General features: G+C 55.0%; 45 non-coding genes across 45 annotated transcripts; 9 read left to right on the forward strand and 36 right to left on the reverse strand.

Annotated features, from left to right (window-relative positions):
• Positions 1–127: 127 nt before the first annotated feature.
• Trnai-aau lies at positions 128–201 on the reverse strand. Its single transcript has one exon. It is a non-coding gene; the product is annotated as a tRNA-Ile (tRNA).
• A 198-nt stretch (positions 202–399) lies between these two features.
• On the reverse strand, positions 400–471 carry Trnae-uuc. Its single transcript has one exon. It is a non-coding gene; the product is annotated as a tRNA-Glu (tRNA).
• Positions 472–776: 305 nt separating this feature from the next.
• Positions 777–849, reverse strand: Trnam-cau. Its single transcript has one exon. It is a non-coding gene; the product is annotated as a tRNA-Met (tRNA).
• A 381-nt stretch (positions 850–1230) lies between these two features.
• Positions 1231–1301, reverse strand: Trnag-gcc. The gene has a single exon. It is a non-coding gene; the product is annotated as a tRNA-Gly (tRNA).
• A 342-nt stretch (positions 1302–1643) lies between these two features.
• On the forward strand, positions 1644–1715 carry Trnag-ucc. Its single transcript has one exon. It is a non-coding gene; the product is annotated as a tRNA-Gly (tRNA).
• Positions 1716–2308: 593 nt separating this feature from the next.
• Positions 2309–2382, reverse strand: Trnai-aau. Its single transcript has one exon. It is a non-coding gene; the product is annotated as a tRNA-Ile (tRNA).
• Positions 2383–2580: 198 nt separating this feature from the next.
• On the reverse strand, positions 2581–2652 carry Trnae-uuc. The gene has a single exon. It is a non-coding gene; the product is annotated as a tRNA-Glu (tRNA).
• A 305-nt stretch (positions 2653–2957) lies between these two features.
• On the reverse strand, positions 2958–3030 carry Trnam-cau. Its single transcript has one exon. It is a non-coding gene; the product is annotated as a tRNA-Met (tRNA).
• A 381-nt stretch (positions 3031–3411) lies between these two features.
• On the reverse strand, positions 3412–3482 carry Trnag-gcc. The gene has a single exon. It is a non-coding gene; the product is annotated as a tRNA-Gly (tRNA).
• A 342-nt stretch (positions 3483–3824) lies between these two features.
• Positions 3825–3896, forward strand: Trnag-ucc. The gene has a single exon. It is a non-coding gene; the product is annotated as a tRNA-Gly (tRNA).
• A 593-nt stretch (positions 3897–4489) lies between these two features.
• On the reverse strand, positions 4490–4563 carry Trnai-aau. Its single transcript has one exon. It is a non-coding gene; the product is annotated as a tRNA-Ile (tRNA).
• Positions 4564–4761: 198 nt separating this feature from the next.
• Positions 4762–4833, reverse strand: Trnae-uuc. The gene has a single exon. It is a non-coding gene; the product is annotated as a tRNA-Glu (tRNA).
• A 305-nt stretch (positions 4834–5138) lies between these two features.
• Positions 5139–5211, reverse strand: Trnam-cau. The gene has a single exon. It is a non-coding gene; the product is annotated as a tRNA-Met (tRNA).
• A 381-nt stretch (positions 5212–5592) lies between these two features.
• Positions 5593–5663, reverse strand: Trnag-gcc. Its single transcript has one exon. It is a non-coding gene; the product is annotated as a tRNA-Gly (tRNA).
• Positions 5664–6005: 342 nt separating this feature from the next.
• Positions 6006–6077, forward strand: Trnag-ucc. Its single transcript has one exon. It is a non-coding gene; the product is annotated as a tRNA-Gly (tRNA).
• Positions 6078–6670: 593 nt separating this feature from the next.
• Positions 6671–6744, reverse strand: Trnai-aau. The gene has a single exon. It is a non-coding gene; the product is annotated as a tRNA-Ile (tRNA).
• Positions 6745–6942: 198 nt separating this feature from the next.
• Positions 6943–7014, reverse strand: Trnae-uuc. Its single transcript has one exon. It is a non-coding gene; the product is annotated as a tRNA-Glu (tRNA).
• A 305-nt stretch (positions 7015–7319) lies between these two features.
• Trnam-cau lies at positions 7320–7392 on the reverse strand. Its single transcript has one exon. It is a non-coding gene; the product is annotated as a tRNA-Met (tRNA).
• Positions 7393–7773: 381 nt separating this feature from the next.
• Trnag-gcc lies at positions 7774–7844 on the reverse strand. Its single transcript has one exon. It is a non-coding gene; the product is annotated as a tRNA-Gly (tRNA).
• Positions 7845–8186: 342 nt separating this feature from the next.
• Positions 8187–8258, forward strand: Trnag-ucc. Its single transcript has one exon. It is a non-coding gene; the product is annotated as a tRNA-Gly (tRNA).
• A 593-nt stretch (positions 8259–8851) lies between these two features.
• Positions 8852–8925, reverse strand: Trnai-aau. The gene has a single exon. It is a non-coding gene; the product is annotated as a tRNA-Ile (tRNA).
• Positions 8926–9123: 198 nt separating this feature from the next.
• On the reverse strand, positions 9124–9195 carry Trnae-uuc. The gene has a single exon. It is a non-coding gene; the product is annotated as a tRNA-Glu (tRNA).
• A 305-nt stretch (positions 9196–9500) lies between these two features.
• On the reverse strand, positions 9501–9573 carry Trnam-cau. The gene has a single exon. It is a non-coding gene; the product is annotated as a tRNA-Met (tRNA).
• A 381-nt stretch (positions 9574–9954) lies between these two features.
• Positions 9955–10025, reverse strand: Trnag-gcc. Its single transcript has one exon. It is a non-coding gene; the product is annotated as a tRNA-Gly (tRNA).
• Positions 10026–10367: 342 nt separating this feature from the next.
• Positions 10368–10439, forward strand: Trnag-ucc. The gene has a single exon. It is a non-coding gene; the product is annotated as a tRNA-Gly (tRNA).
• A 610-nt stretch (positions 10440–11049) lies between these two features.
• On the reverse strand, positions 11050–11123 carry Trnai-aau. The gene has a single exon. It is a non-coding gene; the product is annotated as a tRNA-Ile (tRNA).
• Positions 11124–11321: 198 nt separating this feature from the next.
• On the reverse strand, positions 11322–11393 carry Trnae-uuc. Its single transcript has one exon. It is a non-coding gene; the product is annotated as a tRNA-Glu (tRNA).
• Positions 11394–11698: 305 nt separating this feature from the next.
• Positions 11699–11771, reverse strand: Trnam-cau. Its single transcript has one exon. It is a non-coding gene; the product is annotated as a tRNA-Met (tRNA).
• Positions 11772–12152: 381 nt separating this feature from the next.
• On the reverse strand, positions 12153–12223 carry Trnag-gcc. Its single transcript has one exon. It is a non-coding gene; the product is annotated as a tRNA-Gly (tRNA).
• A 342-nt stretch (positions 12224–12565) lies between these two features.
• Positions 12566–12637, forward strand: Trnag-ucc. Its single transcript has one exon. It is a non-coding gene; the product is annotated as a tRNA-Gly (tRNA).
• A 610-nt stretch (positions 12638–13247) lies between these two features.
• Trnai-aau lies at positions 13248–13321 on the reverse strand. Its single transcript has one exon. It is a non-coding gene; the product is annotated as a tRNA-Ile (tRNA).
• Positions 13322–13519: 198 nt separating this feature from the next.
• On the reverse strand, positions 13520–13591 carry Trnae-uuc. The gene has a single exon. It is a non-coding gene; the product is annotated as a tRNA-Glu (tRNA).
• A 305-nt stretch (positions 13592–13896) lies between these two features.
• On the reverse strand, positions 13897–13969 carry Trnam-cau. The gene has a single exon. It is a non-coding gene; the product is annotated as a tRNA-Met (tRNA).
• Positions 13970–14350: 381 nt separating this feature from the next.
• On the reverse strand, positions 14351–14421 carry Trnag-gcc. Its single transcript has one exon. It is a non-coding gene; the product is annotated as a tRNA-Gly (tRNA).
• Positions 14422–14763: 342 nt separating this feature from the next.
• On the forward strand, positions 14764–14835 carry Trnag-ucc. The gene has a single exon. It is a non-coding gene; the product is annotated as a tRNA-Gly (tRNA).
• A 610-nt stretch (positions 14836–15445) lies between these two features.
• Positions 15446–15519, reverse strand: Trnai-aau. Its single transcript has one exon. It is a non-coding gene; the product is annotated as a tRNA-Ile (tRNA).
• A 198-nt stretch (positions 15520–15717) lies between these two features.
• Trnae-uuc lies at positions 15718–15789 on the reverse strand. Its single transcript has one exon. It is a non-coding gene; the product is annotated as a tRNA-Glu (tRNA).
• Positions 15790–16094: 305 nt separating this feature from the next.
• Trnam-cau lies at positions 16095–16167 on the reverse strand. The gene has a single exon. It is a non-coding gene; the product is annotated as a tRNA-Met (tRNA).
• A 381-nt stretch (positions 16168–16548) lies between these two features.
• Positions 16549–16619, reverse strand: Trnag-gcc. The gene has a single exon. It is a non-coding gene; the product is annotated as a tRNA-Gly (tRNA).
• A 342-nt stretch (positions 16620–16961) lies between these two features.
• Trnag-ucc lies at positions 16962–17036 on the forward strand. Its single transcript has one exon. It is a non-coding gene; the product is annotated as a tRNA-Gly (tRNA).
• A 607-nt stretch (positions 17037–17643) lies between these two features.
• On the reverse strand, positions 17644–17717 carry Trnai-aau. The gene has a single exon. It is a non-coding gene; the product is annotated as a tRNA-Ile (tRNA).
• A 198-nt stretch (positions 17718–17915) lies between these two features.
• On the reverse strand, positions 17916–17987 carry Trnae-uuc. The gene has a single exon. It is a non-coding gene; the product is annotated as a tRNA-Glu (tRNA).
• A 305-nt stretch (positions 17988–18292) lies between these two features.
• On the reverse strand, positions 18293–18365 carry Trnam-cau. The gene has a single exon. It is a non-coding gene; the product is annotated as a tRNA-Met (tRNA).
• A 381-nt stretch (positions 18366–18746) lies between these two features.
• Positions 18747–18817, reverse strand: Trnag-gcc. The gene has a single exon. It is a non-coding gene; the product is annotated as a tRNA-Gly (tRNA).
• Positions 18818–19159: 342 nt separating this feature from the next.
• Trnag-ucc lies at positions 19160–19234 on the forward strand. Its single transcript has one exon. It is a non-coding gene; the product is annotated as a tRNA-Gly (tRNA).
• Positions 19235–19479: the final 245 nt, after the last annotated feature.

Here is a 19479-nt window from a genome sequence, read left to right on the forward strand (position 1 = left end):
TGCTGTAGCGCTTCCCGACGAGTCGGGTTCGGATCCTCTGTCAACTTCCACGCAGGGTGATGATCTTCTGGTCATCACACTCGCCAGCTGAAATCGGCGCTGCCTTTTCGTAGTAGTAAAGGAGTAGTGGCCCGTGGGGGGATCGAACCCACGACCTTCGCGTTATTAGCACGACGCTCTAACCAACTGAGCTAACGGGCCTCGGCAGATGCAGTTGCTCAGCCCTACGCTGGAAACAGGTGGCATGAAGCCATACACCATTTCTATGGTCGTCGTGTGTCTGCTTCCCTAGTCTATATTCTGCTGACGGTCACGAAACAGTAGCTATATTGCGAGCAGGACGGGAAACGGCCGCTCGGACAGCTCAAACCTGTCACGATTCGTGTGGAAAAAATTCCGTTCCGGTACCGGGAATCGAAACCGGGCCTCCTGGGTGAAAGCCAGGTATCCTAGCCACTAGACCACACCGGATGCGGCCGTTTCTTTCGACCGTTTGTACGGTCGCTTGTCGCATTTCGTGTCGAGTGCCGCGTCGGCGCCCCTCTCTCTTTGCGAGCATCTTTGCACATAGTGACTGGCAAGGCGCGCACCTCAAACGTCGCAGAGCAATGCTTTTGGCTTCATGCTCTGCTGGAAGAAGAGGAAAAGGGAAGCTGTAAGTAGCAATAACAGGAAGTAAACATTTTCCCGCTGAAGCGTTGAAACGTTGTGGATAACAAACAAGAAATACGTTGGCGCCCTAGCAACAGCACCACCATCAGTCACAGAAAATTAAATGCCCCGGGTGAGGATCGAACTCACGACCTTAAGATTATGAGACTTACGCGCTGCCTACTGCGCTTCCGAGGCACGGGTGCACCGCTTGTCCTGCAAACTGGGTAAATGCCGTACCCAATATTAGACGTAGAGACACTGTACTTCCTGGATAACGTGTTCTGTTGCTACACGTGCACTGCCGGCCCAGTTGATTGCGGTGCTGCTGCAGCTGTTGCAACGATAGGCAGCACTCCTTGTCGTTAAAGTTCAGAGCCTCGGAGGCACCCGGACCCGGCAACTTGTGAGGCCAGGCCGACGCTAGTCTGTAGAACATGATGCGAGCGTCCTAGTGGGGACCCGCGAGTGCTGCGTTCTCGGTCCTTCTCAAGGGAAATCCAGCTACACATTCTTGTGGATCGTGCATCTCAAGCGCTCAAGCCACGCGGCAGCATCATCGCGGGAAAAGCAAAATGATGCATCGGCCGGGAATCGAACCCGGGCCGCCCGCGTGGCAGGCGAGCATTCTACCACTGAACCACCGATGCTGGGGCCAGCGGTAACTTGACGCTGCTTCCCGAGCAGATGTCTCAAGGGAAAGTGGGACTGCCGTCAAGCGCCGTAGCATTCTGTGGGAAAGATGCTGCAGACGCTGAATCCTGCACTGCACTGCTTAAAAATGCCGCCAGAACGCGGTCCTCTGCGTACTCTTGCGTCGCCGGCGCCCAACTCTTGCCAAAGGATGCGAAATGTGCGCGGATACGCTGTCCGAATGCGTCTGGATGTGCTCCCCTAGCCTGCCTCGAAATGCGCCTGCCAGGTACGATCACCTTCCGCCGCTGCCGACTGGCGGGAAGCCGACACAGCGCGGACGCGCGGCGCTCGCTTGTGCGGTGGTGGTGTAATGGTCAGCATAGGTGCCTTCCAAGCAGTTGATCCGGGTTCGATTCCCGGCCACCGCAGCAGGCTTTTAATTTCGCGTATGAGTACTTTTGCCACGCGCTCTTAAATTATTGTTTTTTCGCCCTCTTACTCGCTGCATACCAGCCCTTAGTGTGTCTCGACTTGTCTCGACTTTGCTCAGCTGACGCGAGAGCTGACGCTCTCAAATCGGCCTTTATCAAAACGACAAGCACGAGAAACGACTGAGAGAGCTAAGGAGAGGCGAGGCGATGGACACACAGCACGCCCCCTTCATTTCACGGTGGCGTCTCCCTGACCGAATCGGGCTGTAGCTCCGAAAACAAAGGGGAAACAAAAATAGGTAGTAAAAGTGCAAATAGTGCCCTGTGTTCCCATGCGCTCACCCGCCCAAGTACTGACAAGGGCCAAAGTTGTTACGCATCGGCAATCGGACATTTTCTTTCATTTTCTCTTTATCGGTTGAGAACCAGTGTATTCAAGATATTATGGCCATTGCCGAGTGAATGCTGTAGCGCTTCCCGACGAGTCGGGTTCGGATCCTCTGTCAACTTCCACGCAGGGTGATGATCTTCTGGTCATCACACTCGCCAGCTGAAATCGGCGCTGCCTTTTCGTAGTAGTAAAGGAGTAGTGGCCCGTGGGGGGATCGAACCCACGACCTTCGCGTTATTAGCACGACGCTCTAACCAACTGAGCTAACGGGCCTCGGCAGACGGAGTTGCTCAGCCCTACGCTGGAAACAGGTGGCATGAAGCCATACACCATTTCTATGGTCGTCGTGTGTCTGCTTCCCTAGTCTATATTCTGCTGACGGTCACGAAACAGTAGCTATATTGCGAGCAGGACGGGAAACGGCCGCTCGGACAGCTCAAACCTGTCACGATTCGTGTGGAAAAAATTCCGTTCCGGTACCGGGAATCGAACCCGGGCCTCCTGGGTGAAAGCCAGGTATCCTAGCCACTAGACCACACCGGATGCGGCCGTTTCGTTCGACCGTTCGTACGGTCGCTTGTCGCATTTCGTGTCGAGTGCCGCGTCGGCGCCCCTCTCTCTTTGCGAGCATCTTTGCACATAGTGACTGGCAAGGCGCGCACCTCAAACGTCGCAGAGCAATGCTTTTGGCTTCATGCTCTGCTGGGAGAAGAGGAAAAGGGAAGCTGTAAGTAGCAATAACAGGAAGTAAACATTTTCCCGCTGAAGCGTTGAAACGTTGTGGATAACAAACAAGAAATACGTTGGCGCCCTAGCAACAGCACCACCATCAGTCACAGAAAATTAAATGCCCCGGGTGAGGATCGAACTCACGACCTTAAGATTATGAGACTTACGCGCTGCCTACTGCGCTACCGAGGCACGGGTGCACCGCTTGTCCTGCAAACTGGGTAAATGCCGTACCCAATATTAGACGTAGAGACACTGTACTTCCTGGATAACGTGTTCTGTTGCTACACGTGCACTGCCGGCCCAGTTGATTGCGGTGCTGCAGCAGCTGTTGCAACGATAGGCAGCACTCCTTGTCGTTAAAGTTCAGAGCCTCGGAGGCACCCGGACCCGGCAACTTGTGAGGCCAGGCCGACGCTAGTCTGTAGAACATGATGCGAGCGTCCTAGTGGGGACCCGCGAGTGCTGCGTTCTCGGTCCTTCTCAAGGGAAATCCAGCTACACATTCTTGTGGATCGTGCATCTCAAGCGCTCAAGCCACGCGGCAGCATCATCGCGGGAAAAGCAAAATGATGCATCGGCCGGGAATCGAATCCGGGCCGCCCGCGTGGCAGGCGAGCATTCTACCACTGAACCACCGATGCTGGGGCCAGCGGTAACTTGACGCTGCTTCCCGAGCAGATGTCTCAAGGGAAAGTGGGACTGCCGTCAAGCGCCGTAGCATTCTGTGGGAAAGATGCTGCAGACGCTGAATCCTGCACTGCACTGCTTAAAAATGCCGCCAGAACGCGGTCCTCTGCGTACTCTTGCGTCGCCGGCGCCCAACTCTTGCCAAAGGATGCGAAATGTGCGCGGATACGCTGTCCGAATGCGTCTGGATGTGCTCCCCTAGCCTGCCTCGAAATGCGCCTGCCAGGTACGATCACCTTCCGCCGCTGCCGACTGGCGGGAAGCCGACACAGCGCGGACGCGCGGCGCTCGCTTGTGCGGTGGTGGTGTAATGGTCAGCATAGGTGCCTTCCAAGCAGTTGATCCGGGTTCGATTCCCGGCCACCGCAGCAGGCTTTTAATTTCGCGTATGAGTACTTTTGCCACGCGCTCTTAAATTATTGTTTTTTCGCCCTCTTACTCGCTGCATACCAGCCCTTAGTGTGTCTCGACTTGTCTCGACTTTGCTCAGCTGACGCGAGAGCTGACGCTCTCAAATCGGCCTTTATCAAAACGACAAGCACGAGAAACGACTGAGAGAGCTAAGGAGAGGCGAGGCGATGGACACACAGCACGCCCCCTTCATTTCACGGTGGCGTCTCCCTGACCGAATCGGGCTGTAGCTCCGAAAACAAAGGAGAAACAAAAATAGGAAGTAAAAGTGCAAATAGTGCCCTGTGTTCCCATGCGCTCACCCGCCCGAGTACTGACAAGGGCCAAAGTTGTTACGCATCGGCAATCGGACATTTTCTTTCATTTTCTCTTTATCGGTTGAGAACCAGTGTATTCAAGATATTATGGCCATTGCCGAGTGAATGCTGTAGCGCTTCCCGACGAGTCGGGTTCGGATCCTCTGTCAACTTCCACGCAGGGTGATGATCTTCTGGTCATCACACTCGCCAGCTGAAATCGGCGCTGCCTTTTCGTAGTAGTAAAGGAGTAGTGGCCCGTGGGGGGATCGAACCCACGACCTTCGCGTTATTAGCACGACGCTCTAACCAACTGAGCTAACGGGCCTCGGCAGATGCAGTTGCTCAGCCCTACGCTGGAAACAGGTGGCATGAAGCCATACACCATTTCTATGGTCGTCGTGTGTCTGCTTCCCTAGTCTATATTCTGCTGACGGTCACGAAACAGTAGCTATATTGCGAGCAGGACGGGAAACGGCCGCTCGGACAGCTCAAACCTGTCACGATTCATGTGGAAAAAATTCCGTTCCGGTACCGGGAATCGAACCCGGGCCTCCTGGGTGAAAGCCAGGTATCCTAGCCACTAGACCACACCGGATGCGGCCGTTTCTTTCGACCGTTTGTACGGTCGCTTGTCGCATTTCGTGTCGAGTGCCGCGTCGGCGCCCCTCTCTCTTTGCGAGCATCTTTGCACATAGTGACTGGCAAGGCGCGCACCTCAAACGTCGCAGAGCAATGCTTTTGGCTTCATGCTCTGCTGGAAGAAGAGGAAAAGGGAAGCTGTAAGTAGCAATAACAGGAAGTAAACATTTTCCCGCTGAAGCGTTGAAACGTTGTGGATAACAAACAAGAAATACGTTGGCGCCCTAGCAACAGCACCACCATCAGTCACAGAAAATTAAATGCCCCGGGTGAGGATCGAACTCACGACCTTAAGATTATGAGACTTACGCGCTGCCTACTGCGCTACCGAGGCACGGGTGCACCGCTTGTCCTGCAAACTGGGTAAATGCCGTACCCAATATTAGACGTAGAGACACTGTACTTCCTGGATAACGTGTTCTGTTGCTACACGTGCACTGCCGGCCCAGTTGATTGCGGTGCTGCTGCAGCTGTTGCAACGATAGGCAGCACTCCTTGTCGTTAAAGTTCAGAGCCTCGGAGGCACCCGGACCCGGCAACTTGTGAGGCCAGGCCGACGCTAGTCTGTAGAACATGATGCGAGCGTCCTAGTGGGGACCCGCGAGTGCTGCGTTCTCGGTCCTTCTCAAGGGAAATCCAGCTACACATTCTTGTGGATCGTGCATCTCAAGCGCTCAAGCCACGCGGCAGCATCATCGCGGGAAAAGCAAAATGATGCATCGGCCGGGAATCGAACCCGGGCCGCCCGCGTGGCAGGCGAGCATTCTACCACTGAACCACCGATGCTGGGGCCAGCGGTAACTTGACGCTGCTTCCCGAGCAGATGTCTCAAGGGAAAGTGGGACTGCCGTCAAGCGCCGTAGCATTCTGTGGGAAAGATGCTGCAGACGCTGAATCCTGCACTGCACTGCTTAAAAATGCCGCCAGAACGCGGTCCTCTGCGTACTCTTGCGTCGCCGGCGCCCAACTCTTGCCAAAGGATGCGAAATGTGCGCGGATACGCTGTCCGAATGCGTCTGGATGTGCTCCCCTAGCCTGCCTCGAAATGCGCCTGCCAGGTACGATCACCTTCCGCCGCTGCCGACTGGCGGGAAGCCGACACAGCGCGGACGCGCGGCGCTCGCTTGTGCGGTGGTGGTGTAATGGTCAGCATAGGTGCCTTCCAAGCAGTTGATCCGGGTTCGATTCCCGGCCACCGCAGCAGGCTTTTAATTTCGCGTATGAGTACTTTTGCCACGCGCTCTTAAATTATTGTTTTTTCGCCCTCTTACTCGCTGCATACCAGCCCTTAGTGTGTCTCGACTTGTCTCGACTTTGCTCAGCTGACGCGAGAGCTGACGCTCTCAAATCGGCCTTTATCAAAACGACAAGCACGAGAAACGACTGAGAGAGCTAAGGAGAGGCGAGGCGATGGACACACAGCACGCCCCCTTCATTTCACGGTGGCGTCTCCCTGACCGAATCGGGCTGTAGCTCCGAAAACAAAGGAGAAACAAAAATAGGAAGTAAAAGTGCAAATAGTGCCCTGTGTTCCCATGCGCTCACCCGCCCGAGTACTGACAAGGGCCAAAGTTGTTACGCATCGGCAATCGGACATTTTCTTTCATTTTCTCTTTATCGGTTGAGAACCAGTGTATTCAAGATATTATGGCCATTGCCGAGTGAATGCTGTAGCGCTTCCCGACGAGTCGGGTTCGGATCCTCTGTCAACTTCCACGCAGGGTGATGATCTTCTGGTCATCACACTCGCCAGCTGAAATCGGCGCTGCCTTTTCGTAGTAGTAAAGGAGTAGTGGCCCGTGGGGGGATCGAACCCACGACCTTCGCGTTATTAGCACGACGCTCTAACCAACTGAGCTAACGGGCCTCGGCAGATGCAGTTGCTCAGCCCTACGCTGGAAACAGGTGGCATGAAGCCATACACCATTTCTATGGTCGTCGTGTGTCTGCTTCCCTAGTCTATATTCTGCTGACGGTCACGAAACAGTAGCTATATTGCGAGCAGGACGGGAAACGGCCGCTCGGACAGCTCAAACCTGTCACGATTCATGTGGAAAAAATTCCGTTCCGGTACCGGGAATCGAACCCGGGCCTCCTGGGTGAAAGCCAGGTATCCTAGCCACTAGACCACACCGGATGCGGCCGTTTCTTTCGACCGTTTGTACGGTCGCTTGTCGCATTTCGTGTCGAGTGCCGCGTCGGCGCCCCTCTCTCTTTGCGAGCATCTTTGCACATAGTGACTGGCAAGGCGCGCACCTCAAACGTCGCAGAGCAATGCTTTTGGCTTCATGCTCTGCTGGAAGAAGAGGAAAAGGGAAGCTGTAAGTAGCAATAACAGGAAGTAAACATTTTCCCGCTGAAGCGTTGAAACGTTGTGGATAACAAACAAGAAATACGTTGGCGCCCTAGCAACAGCACCACCATCAGTCACAGAAAATTAAATGCCCCGGGTGAGGATCGAACTCACGACCTTAAGATTATGAGACTTACGCGCTGCCTACTGCGCTACCGAGGCACGGGTGCACCGCTTGTCCTGCAAACTGGGTAAATGCCGTACCCAATATTAGACGTAGAGACACTGTACTTCCTGGATAACGTGTTCTGTTGCTACACGTGCACTGCCGGCCCAGTTGATTGCGGTGCTGCTGCAGCTGTTGCAACGATAGGCAGCACTCCTTGTCGTTAAAGTTCAGAGCCTCGGAGGCACCCGGACCCGGCAACTTGTGAGGCCAGGCCGACGCTAGTCTGTAGAACATGATGCGAGCGTCCTAGTGGGGACCCGCGAGTGCTGCGTTCTCGGTCCTTCTCAAGGGAAATCCAGCTACACATTCTTGTGGATCGTGCATCTCAAGCGCTCAAGCCACGCGGCAGCATCATCGCGGGAAAAGCAAAATGATGCATCGGCCGGGAATCGAACCCGGGCCGCCCGCGTGGCAGGCGAGCATTCTACCACTGAACCACCGATGCTGGGGCCAGCGGTAACTTGACGCTGCTTCCCGAGCAGATGTCTCAAGGGAAAGTGGGACTGCCGTCAAGCGCCGTAGCATTCTGTGGGAAAGATGCTGCAGACGCTGAATCCTGCACTGCACTGCTTAAAAATGCCGCCAGAACGCGGTCCTCTGCGTACTCTTGCGTCGCCGGCGCCCAACTCTTGCCAAAGGATGCGAAATGTGCGCGGATACGCTGTCCGAATGCGTCTGGATGTGCTCCCCTAGCCTGCCTCGAAATGCGCCTGCCAGGTACGATCACCTTCCGCCGCTGCCGACTGGCGGGAAGCCGACACAGCGCGGACGCGCGGCGCTCGCTTGTGCGGTGGTGGTGTAATGGTCAGCATAGGTGCCTTCCAAGCAGTTGATCCGGGTTCGATTCCCGGCCACCGCAGCAGGCTTTTAATTTCGCGTATGAGTACTTTTGCCACGCGCTCTTAAATTATTGTTTTTTCGCCCTCTTACTCGCTGCATACCAGCCCTTAGTGTGTCTCGACTTGTCTCGACTTTGCTCAGCTGACGCGAGAGCTGACGCTCTCAAATCGGCCTTTATCAAAACGACAAGCACGAGAAACGACTGAGAGAGCTAAGGAGAGGCGAGGCGATGGACACACAGCACGCCCCCTTCATTTCACGGTGGCGTCTCCCTGACCGAATCGGGCTGTAGCTCCGAAAACAAAGGAGAAACAAAAATAGGAAGTAAAAGTGCAAATAGTGGCCTGTGTTCCCATGCGCTCACCCGCCCAAGTACTGACAAGGGCCAAAGTTGTTACGCATCGGCAATCGGACATTTTCTTTCATTTTCTCTTTATCGGTTGAGAACCAGTGTATTCAAGATATTATGGCCATTGCCGAGTGAATGCTGTAGCGCTTCCCGACGAGTCGGGTTCGGATCCTCTGTCAACTTCCACGCAGGGTGATGATCTTCTGGTCATCACACTCGCCAGCTGAAATCGGCGCTGCCTTTTCGTAGTAGTAAAGGAGTAGTGGCCCGTGGGGGGATCGAACCCACGACCTTCGCGTTATTAGCACGACGCTCTAACCAACTGAGCTAACGGGCCTCGGCAGATGCAGTTGCTCAGCCCTACGCTGGAAACAGGTGGCATGAAGCCATACACCATTTCTATGGTCGTCGTGTGTCTGCTTCCCTAGTCTATATTCTGCTGACGGTCACGAAACAGTAGCTATATTGCGAGCAGGACGGGAAACGGCCGCTCGGACAGCTCAAACCTGTCACGATTCATGTGGAAAAAATTCCGTTCCGGTACCGGGAATCGAACCCGGGCCTCCTGGGTGAAAGCCAGGTATCCTAGCCACTAGACCACACCGGATGCGGCCGTTTCTTTCGACCCTTTGTACGGTCGCTTGTCGCATTTCGTGTCGAGTGCCGCGTCGGCGCCCCTCTCTCTTTGCGAGCATCTTTGCACATAGTGACTGGCAAGGCGCGCACCTCAAACGTCGCAGAGCAATGCTTTTGGCTTCATGCTCTGCTGGAAGAAGAGGAAAAGGGAAGCTGTAAGTAGCAATAACAGGAAGTAAACATTTTCCCGCTGAAGCGTTGAAACGTTGTGGATAACAAACAAGAAATACGTTGGCGCCCTAGCAACAGCACCACCATCAGTCACAGAAAATTAAATGCCCCGGGTGAGGATCGAACTCACGACCTTAAGATTATGAGACTTACGCGCTGCCTACTGCGCTACCGAGGCACGGGTGCACCGCTTGTCCTGCAAACTGGGTAAATGCCGTACCCAATATTAGACGTAGAGACACTGTACTTCCTGGATAACGTGTTCTGTTGCTACACGTGCACTGCCGGCCCAGTTGATTGCGGTGCTGCTGCAGCTGTTGCAACGATAGGCAGCACTCCTTGTCGTTAAAGTTCAGAGCCTCGGAGGCACCCGGACCCGGCAACTTGTGAGGCCAGGCCGACGCTAGTCTGTAGAACATGATGCGAGCGTCCTAGTGGGGACCCGCGAGTGCTGCGTTCTCGGTCCTTCTCAAGGGAAATCCAGCTACACATTCTTGTGGATCGTGCATCTCAAGCGCTCAAGCCACGCGGCAGCATCATCGCGGGAAAAGCAAAATGATGCATCGGCCGGGAATCGAACCCGGGCCGCCCGCGTGGCAGGCGAGCATTCTACCACTGAACCACCGATGCTGGGGCCAGCGGTAACTTGACGCTGCTTCCCGAGCAGATGTCTCAAGGGAAAGTGGGACTGCCGTCAAGCGCCGTAGCATTCTGTGGGAAAGATGCTGCAGACGCTGAATCCTGCACTGCACTGCTTAAAAATGCCGCCAGAACGCGGTCCTCTGCGTACTCTTGCGTCGCCGGCGCCCAACTCTTGCCAAAGGATGCGAAATGTGCGCGGATACGCTGTCCGAATGCGTCTGGATGTGCTCCCCTAGCCTGCCTCGAAATGCGCCTGCCAGGTACGATCACCTTCCGCCGCTGCCGACTGGCGGGAAGCCGACACAGCGCGGACGCGCGGCGCTCGCTTGTGCGGTGGTGGTGTAATGGTCAGCATAGTTGCCTTCCAAGCAGTTGATCCGGGTTCGATTCCCGGCCACCGCAGCAGGCTTTTAATTTCGCGTATGAGTACTTTTGCCACGCGCTCTTAAATTATTGTTTTTTCGCCCTCTTACTCGCTGCATACCAGCCCTTAGTGTGTCTCGACTTGTCTCGTGTCTCGACTTGTCTCGACTTTGCTCAGCTGACGCGAGAGCTGACGCTCTCAAATCGGCCTTTATCAAAACGACAAGCACGAGAAACGACTGAGAGAGCTAAGGAGAGGCGAGGCGATGGACACACAGCACGCCCCCTTCATTTCACGGTGGCGTCTCCCTGACCGAATCGGGCTGTAGCTCCGAAAACAAAGGAGAAACAAAAATAGGAAGTAAAAGTGCAAATAGTGCCCTGTGTTCCCATGCGCTCACCCGCCCAAGTACTGACAAGGGCCAAAGTTGTTACGCATCGGCAATCGGACATTTTCTTTCATTTTCTCTTTATCGGTTGAGAACCAGTGTATTCAAGATATTATGGCCATTGCCGAGTGAATGCTGTAGCGCTTCCCGACGAGTCGGGTTCGGATCCTCTGTCAACTTCCACGCAGGGTGATGATCTTCTGGTCATCACACTCGCCAGCTGAAATCGGCGCTGCCTTTTCGAGGTAGTAAAGGAGTAGTGGCCCGTGGGGGGATCGAACACACGACCTTCGCGTTATTAGCACGACGCTCTAACCAACTGAGCTAACGGGCCTCGGCAGATGCAGTTGCTCAGCCCTACGCTGGAAACAGGTGGCATGAAGCCATACACCATTTCTATGGTCGTCGTGTGTCTGCTTCCCTAGTCTATATTCTGCTGACGGTCACGAAACAGTAGCTATATTGCGAGCAGGACGGGAAACGGCCGCTCGGACAGCTCAAACCTGTCACGATTCGTGTGGAAAAAATTCCGTTCCGGTACCGGCAATCGAACCCGGGCCTCCTGGGTGAAAGCCAGGTATCCTAGCCACTAGACCACACCGGATGCGGCCGTTTCGTTCGACCGTTCGTACGGTCGCTTGTCGCATTTCGTGTCGAGTGCCGCGTCGGCGCCCCTCTCTCTTTGCGAGCATCTTTGCACATAGTGACTGGCAAGGCGCGCACCTCAAACGTCGCAGAGCAATGCTTTTGGCTTCATGCTCTGCTGGGAGAAGAGGAAAAGGGAAGCTGTAAGTAGCAATAACAGGAAGTAAACATTTTCCCGCTGAAGCGTTGAAACGTTGTGGATAACAAACAAGAAATACGTTGGCGCCCTAGCAACAGCACCACCATCAGTCACAGAAAATTAAATGCCCCGGGTGAGGATCGAACTCACGACCTTAAGATTATGAGACTTACGCGCTGCTTACTGCGCTACCGAGGCACGGGTGCACCGCTTGTCCTGCAAACTGGGTAAATGCCGTACCCAATATTAGACGTAGAGACACTGTACTTCCTGGATAACGTGTTCTGTTGCTACACGTGCACTGCCGGCCCAGTTGATTGCGGTGCTGCTGCAGCTGTTGCAACGATAGGCAGCACTCCTTGTCGTTAAAGTTCAGAGCCTCGGAGGCACCCGGACCCGGCAACTTGTGAGGCCAGGCCGACGCTAGTCTGTAGAACATGATGCGAGCGTCCTAGTGGGGACCCGCGAGTGCTGCGTTCTCGGTCCTTCTCAAGGGAAATCCAGCTACACATTCTTGTGGATCGTGCATCTCAAGCGCTCAAGCCACGCGGCAGCATCATCGCGGGAAAAGCAGAATGATGCATCGGCCGGGAATCGAACCCGGGCCGCCCGCGTGGCAGGCGAGCATTCTACCACTGAACCACCGATGCTGGGGCCAGCGGTAACTTGACGCTGCTTCCCGAGCAGATGTCTCAAGGGAAAGTGGGACTGCCGTCAAGCGCCGTAGCATTCTGTGGGAAAGATGCTGCAGACGCTGAATCCTGCACTGCACTGCTTAAAAATGCCGCCAGAACGCGGTCCTCTGCGTACTCTTGCGTCGCCGGCGCCCAACTCTTGCCAAAGGATGCGAAATGTGCGCGGATACGCTGTCCGAATGCGTCTGGATGTGCTCCCCTAGCCTGCCTCGAAATGCGCCTGCCAGGTACGATCACCTTCCGCCGCTGCCGACTGGCGGGAAGCCGACACAGCGCGGACGCGCGGGGCTCGCTTGTGCGGTGGTGGTGTAATGGTCAGCATAGTTGCCTTCCAAGCAGTTGATCCGGGTTCGATTCCCGGCCACCGCAGCAGGCTTTTAATTTCGCGTATGAGTACTTTTGCCACGCGCTCTTAAATTATTGTTTTTTCGCCCTCTTACTCGCTGCATACCAGCCCTTAGTGTGTCTCGACTTGTCTCGTGTCTCGACTTGTCTCGACTTTGCTCAGCTGACGCGAGAGCTGACGCTCTCAAATCGGCCTTTATCAAAACGACAAGCACGAGAAACGACTGAGAGAGCTAAGGAGAGGCGAGGCGATGGACACACAGCACGCCCCCTTCATTTCACGGTGGCGTCTCCCTGACCGAATCGGGCTGTAGCTCCGAAAACAAAGGAGAAACAAAAATAGGAAGTAAAAGTGCAAATAGTGCCCTGTGTTCCCATGCGCTCACCCGCCCAAGTACTGACAAGGGCCAAAGTTGTTACGCATCGGCAATCGGACATTTTCTTTCATTTTCTCTTTATCGGTTGAGAACCAGTGTATTCAAGATATTATGGCCATTGCCGAGTGAATGCTGTAGCGCTTCCCGACGAGTCGGGTTCGGATCCTCTGTCAACTTCCACGCAGGGTGATGATCTTCTGGTCATCACACTCGCCAGCTGAAATCGGCGCTGCCTTTTCGAGGTAGTAAAGGAGTAGTGGCCCGTGGGGGGATCGAACCCACGACCTTCGCGTTATTAGCACGACGCTCTAACCAACTGAGCTAACGGGCCTCGGCAGATGCAGTTGCTCAGCCCTACGCTGGAAACAGGTGGCATGAAGCCATACACCATTTCTATGGTCGTCGTGTGTCTGCTTCCCTAGTCTATATTCTGCTGACGGTCACGAAACAGTAGCTATATTGCGAGCAGGACGGGAAACGGCCGCTCGGACAGCTCAAACCTGTCACGATTCGTGTGGAAAAAATTCCGTTCCGGTACCGGGAATCGAACCCGGGCCTCCTGGGTGAAAGCCAGGTATCCTAGCCACTAGACCACACCGGATGCGGCCGTTTCGGTCGACCGTTCGTACGGTCGCTTGTCGCATTTCGTGTCGAGTGCCGCGTCGGCGCCCCTCTCTCTTTGCGAGCATCTTTGCACATAGTGACTGGCAAGGCGCGCACCTCAAACGTCGCAGAGCAATGCTTTTGGCTTCATGCTCTGCTGGGAGAAGAGGAAAAGGGAAGCTGTAAGTAGCAATAACAGGAAGTAAACATTTTCCCGCTGAAGCGTTGAAACGTTGTGGATAACAAACAAGAAATACGTTGGCGCCCTAGCAACAGCACCACCATCAGTCACAGAAAATTAAATGCCCCGGGTGAGGATCGAACTCACGACCTTAAGATTATGAGACTTACGCGCTGCCTACTGCGCTACCGAGGCACGGGTGCACCGCTTGTCCTGCAAACTGGGTAAATGCCGTACCCAATATTAGACGTAGAGACACTGTACTTCCTGGATAACGTGTTCTGTTGCTACACGTGCACTGCCGGCCCAGTTGATTGCGGTGCTGCTGCAGCTGTTGCAACGATAGGCAGCACTCCTTGTCGTTAAAGTTCAGAGCCTCGGAGGCACCCGGACCCGGCAACTTGTGAGGCCAGGCCGACGCTAGTCTGTAGAACATGATGCGAGCGTCCTAGTGGGGACCCGCGAGTGCTGCGTTCTCGGTCCTTCTCAAGGGAAATCCAGCTACACATTCTTGTGGATCGTGCATCTCAAGCGCTCAAGCCACGCGGCAGCATCATCGCGGGAAAAGCAAAATGATGCATCGGCCGGGAATCGAACCCGGGCCGCCCGCGTGGCAGGCGAGCATTCTACCACTGAACCACCGATGCTGGGGCCAGCGGTAACTTGACGCTGCTTCCCGAGCAGATGTCTCAAGGGAAAGTGGGACTGCCGTCAAGCGCCGTAGCATTCTGTGGGAAAGATGCTGCAGACGCTGAATCCTGCACTGCACTGCTTAAAAATGCCGCCAGAACGCGGTCCTCTGCGTACTCTTGCGTCGCCGGCGCCCAACTCTTGCCAAAGGATGCGAAATGTGCGCGGATACGCTGTCCGAATGCGTCTGGATGTGCTCCCCTAGCCTGCCTCGAAATGCGCCTGCCAGGTACGATCACCTTCCGCCGCTGCCGACTGGCGGGAAGCCGACACAGCGCGGACGGGCGGGGCTCGCTTGTGCGGTGGTGGTGTAATGGTCAGCATAGTTGCCTTCCAAGCAGTTGATCCGGGTTCGATTCCCGGCCACCGCAGCAGGCTTTTAATTTCGCGTATGAGTACTTTTGCCACGCGCTCTTAAATTATTGTTTTTTCGCCCTCTTACTCGCTGCATACCAGCCCTTAGTGTGTCTCGACTTGTCTCGTGTCTCGACTTGTCTCGACTTTGCTCAGCTGACGCGAGAGCTGACGCTCTCAAATCGGCCTTTATCAAAACGACAAGCACGAGAAACGACTGAGAGAGCTAAGGAGAGGCGAGGCGATGGACACACAGCACGCCCCCTTCATTTCACGGTGGCGTCTCCCTGACCGAATCGGGCTGTAGCTCCGAAAACAAAGGAGAAACAAAAATAGGAAGTAAAAGTGCAAATAGTGCCCTGTGTTCCCATGCGCTCACCCGCCCAAGTACTGACAAGGGCCAAAGTTGTTACGCATCGGCAATCGGACATTTTCTTTCATTTTCTCTTTATCGGTTGAGAACCAGTGTATTCAAGATATTATGGTCATTGCCGAGTGAATGCTGTAGCGCTTCCCGACGAGTCGGGTTCGGATCCTCTGTCAACTTCCACGCAGGGTGATGATCTTCTGGTCATCACACTCGCCAGCTGAAATCGGCGCTGCCTTTTCGAGGTAGTAAAGGAGTAGTGGCCCGTGGGGGGATCGAACCCACGACCTTCGCGTTATTAGCACGACGCTCTAACCAACTGAGCTAACGGGCCTCGGCAGATGCAGTTGCTCAGCCCTACGCTGGAAACAGGTGGCATGAAGCCATACACCATTTCTATGGTCGTCGTGTGTCTGCTTCCCTAGTCTATATTCTGCTGACGGTCACGAAACAGTAGCTATATTGCGAGCAGGACGGGAAACGGCCGCTCGGACAGCTCAAACCTGTCACGATTCGTGTGGAAAAAATTCCGTTCCGGTACCGGCAATCGAACCCGGGCCTCCTGGGTGAAAGCCAGGTATCCTAGCCACTAGACCACACCGGATGCGGCCGTTTCGGTCGACCGTTCGTACGGTCGCTTGTCGCATTTCGTGTCGAGTGCCGCGTCGGCGCCCCTCTCTCTTTGCGAGCATCTTTGCACATAGTGACTGGCAAGGCGCGCACCTCAAACGTCGCAGAGCAATGCTTTTGGCTTCATGCTCTGCTGGGAGAAGAGGAAAAGGGAAGCTGTAAGTAGCAATAACAGGAAGTAAACATTTTCCCGCTGAAGCGTTGAAACGTTGTGGATAACAAACAAGAAATACGTTGGCGCCCTAGCAACAGCACCACCATCAGTCACAGAAAATTAAATGCCCCGGGTGAGGATCGAACTCACGACCTTAAGATTATGAGACTTACGCGCTGCCTACTGCGCTACCGAGGCACGGGTGCACCGCTTGTCCTGCAAACTGGGTAAATGCCGTACCCAATATTAGACGTAGAGACACTGTACTTCCTGGATAACGTGTTCTGTTGCTACACGTGCACTGCCGGCCCAGTTGATTGCGGTGCTGCTGCAGCTGTTGCAACGATAGGCAGCACTCCTTGTCGTTAAAGTTCAGAGCCTCGGAGGCACCCGGACCCGGCAACTTGTGAGGCCAGGCCGACGCTAGTCTGTAGAACATGATGCGAGCGTCCTAGTGGGGACCCGCGAGTGCTGCGTTCTCGGTCCTTCTCAAGGGAAATCCAGCTACACATTCTTGTGGATCGTGCATCTCAAGCGCTCAAGCCACGCGGCAGCATCATCGCGGGAAAAGCAAAATGATGCATCGGCCGGGAATCGAACCCGGGCCGCCCGCGTGGCAAGCGAGCATTCTACCACTGAACCACCGATGCTGGGGCCAGCGGTAACTTGACGCTGCTTCCCGAGCAGATGTCTCAAGGGAAAGTGGGACTGCCGTCAAGCGCCGTAGCATTCTGTGGGAAAGATGCTGCAGACGCTGAATCCTGCACTGCACTGCTTAAAAATGCCGCCAGAACGCGGTCCTCTGCGTACTCTTGCGTCGCCGGCGCCCAACTCTTGCCAAAGGATGCGAAATGTGCGCGGATACGCTGTCCGAATGCGTCTGGATGTGCTCCCCTAGCCTGCCTCGAAATGCGCCTGCCAGGTACGATCACCTTCCGCCGCTGCCGACTGGCGGGAAGCCGACACAGCGCGAACGCGCGGGGCTCGCTTGTGCGGTGGTGGTGTAATGGTCAGCATAGTTGCCTTCCAAGCAGTTTATCCGGGTTCGATTCCCGGCCACCGAAGCAGGCTTTTAATTTCGCGTATGAGTACTTTTGCCACGCGCTCTTAAATTATTGTTTTTTCGCCCTCTTACTCGCTGCATACCAGCCCTTAGTGTGTCTCGACTTGTCTCGTGTCTCGACTTGTCTCGACTTTGCTCAGCTGACGCGAGAGCTGACGCTCTCAAATCGGCCTTTATCAAAACGACAAGCACGAGAAACGACTGAGAGAGCTAAGGAGAGGCGAGGCGATGGACACACAGCACGCCCCCTTCATTTCACGGTGGCGTCTCCCTGACCGAATCGGGCTGTAGCTCCGAAAACAAAGGAGAAACAAAAATAGGAAGTAAAAGTGCAAATAGTGCCCTGTGTTCCCATGCGCTCACCCGCCCGAGTACTGACAAGGGCCAAAGTTGTTACGCATCGGCAATCGGACATTTTCTTTCATTTTCTCTTTATCGGTTGAGAACCAGTGTATTCAAGATATTATGGCCATTGCCGAGTGAATGCTGTAGCGCTTCCCGACGAGTCGGGTTCGGATCCTCTGTCAACTTCCACGCAGGGTGATGATCTTCTGGTCATCACACTCGCCAGCTGAAATCGGCGCTGCCTTTTCGAGGTAGTAAAGGAGTAGTGGCCCGTGGGGGAATCGAACCCACGACCTTCGCGTTATTAGCACGACGCTCTAACCAACTGAGCTAACGGGCCTCGGCAGATGCAGTTGCTCAGCCCTACGCTGGAAACAGGTGGCATGAAGCCATACACCATTTCTATGGTCGTCGTGTGTCTGCTTCCCTAGTCTATATTCTGCTGACGGTCACGAAACAGTAGCTATATTGCGAGCAGGACGGGAAACGGCCGCTCGGACAGCTCAAACCTGTCACGATTCGTGTGGAAAAAATTCCGTTCCGGTACCGGCAATCGAACCCGGGCCTCCTGGGTGAAAGCCAGGTATCCTAGCCACTAGACCACACCGGATGCGGCCGTTTCGTTCGACCGTTCGTACGGTCGCTTGTCGCATTTCGTGTCGAGTGCCGCGTCGGCGCCCCTCTCTCTTTGCGAGCATCTTTGCACATAGTGACTGGCAAGGCGCGCACCTCAAACGTCGCAGAGCAATGCTTTTGGCTTCATGCTCTGCTGGGAGAAGAGGAAAAGGGAAGCTGTAAGTAGCAATAACAGGAAGTAAACATTTTCCCGCTGAAGCGTTGAAACGTTGTGGATAACAAACAAGAAATACGTTGGCGCCCTAGCAACAGCACCACCATCAGTCACAGAAAATTAAATGCCCCGGGTGAGGATCGAACTCACGACCTTAAGATTATGAGACTTACGCGCTGCCTACTGCGCTACCGAGGCACGGGTGCACCGCTTGTCCTGCAAACTGGGTAAATGCCGTACCCAATATTAGACGTAGAGACACTGTACTTCCTGGATAACGTGTTCTGTTGCTACACGTGCACTGCCGGCCCAGTTGATTGCGGTGCTGCTGCAGCTGTTGCAACGATAGGCAGCACTCCTTGTCGTTAAAGTTCAGAGCCTCGGAGGCACCCGGACCCGGCAACTTGTGAGGCCAGGCCGACGCTAGTCTGTAGAACATGATGCGAGCGTCCTAGTGGGGACCCGCGAGTGCTGCGTTCTCGGTCCTTCTCAAGGGAAATCCAGCTACACATTCTTGTGGATCGTGCATCTCAAGCGCTCAAGCCACGCGGCAGCATCATCGCGGGAAAAGCAAAATGATGCATCGGCCGGGAATCGAACCCGAGCCGCCCGCGTGGCAGGCGAGCATTCTACCACTGAACCACCGATGCTGGGGCCAGCGGTAACTTGACGCTGCTTCCCGAGCAGATGTCTCAAGGGAAAGTGGGACTGCCGTCAAGCGCCGTAGCATTCTGTGGGAAAGATGCTGCAGACGCTGAATCCTGCACTGCACTGCTTAAAAATGCCGCCAGAACGCGGTCCTCTGCGTACTCTTGCGTCGCCGGCGCCCAACTCTTGCCAAAGGATGCGAAATGTGCGCGGATACGCTGTCCGAATGCGTCTGGATGTGCTCCCCTAGCCTGCCTCGAAATGCGCCTGCCAGGTACGATCACCTTCCGCCGCTGCCGACTGGCGGGAAGCCGACACAGCGCGAACGCGCGGGGCTCGCTTGTGCGGTGGTGGTGTAATGGTCAGCATAGTTGCCTTCCAAGCAGTTGATCCGGGTTCGATTCCCGGCCACCGAAGCAGGCTTTTAATTTCGCGTATGAGTACTTTTGCCACGCGCTCTTAAATTATTGTTTTTTCGCCCTCTTACTCGCTGCATACCAGCCCTTAGTGTGTCTCGACTTGTCTCGTGTCTCGACTTGTCTCGACTTTGCTCAGCTGACGCGAGAGCTGACGCTCTCAAATCGGCCTTTATCAAAACGACAAGCACGAGAAACGACTGAGAGAGCTAAGGAGAGGCGAGGCGATGGACACACAGCACGCCCCC

Source organism: Schistocerca piceifrons, chromosome 2 (assembly GCF_021461385.2).
Source record: "Schistocerca piceifrons isolate TAMUIC-IGC-003096 chromosome 2, iqSchPice1.1, whole genome shotgun sequence".
In the NCBI taxonomy this organism is placed as follows: Eukaryota; Metazoa; Arthropoda; class Insecta; order Orthoptera; family Acrididae; genus Schistocerca; species Schistocerca piceifrons.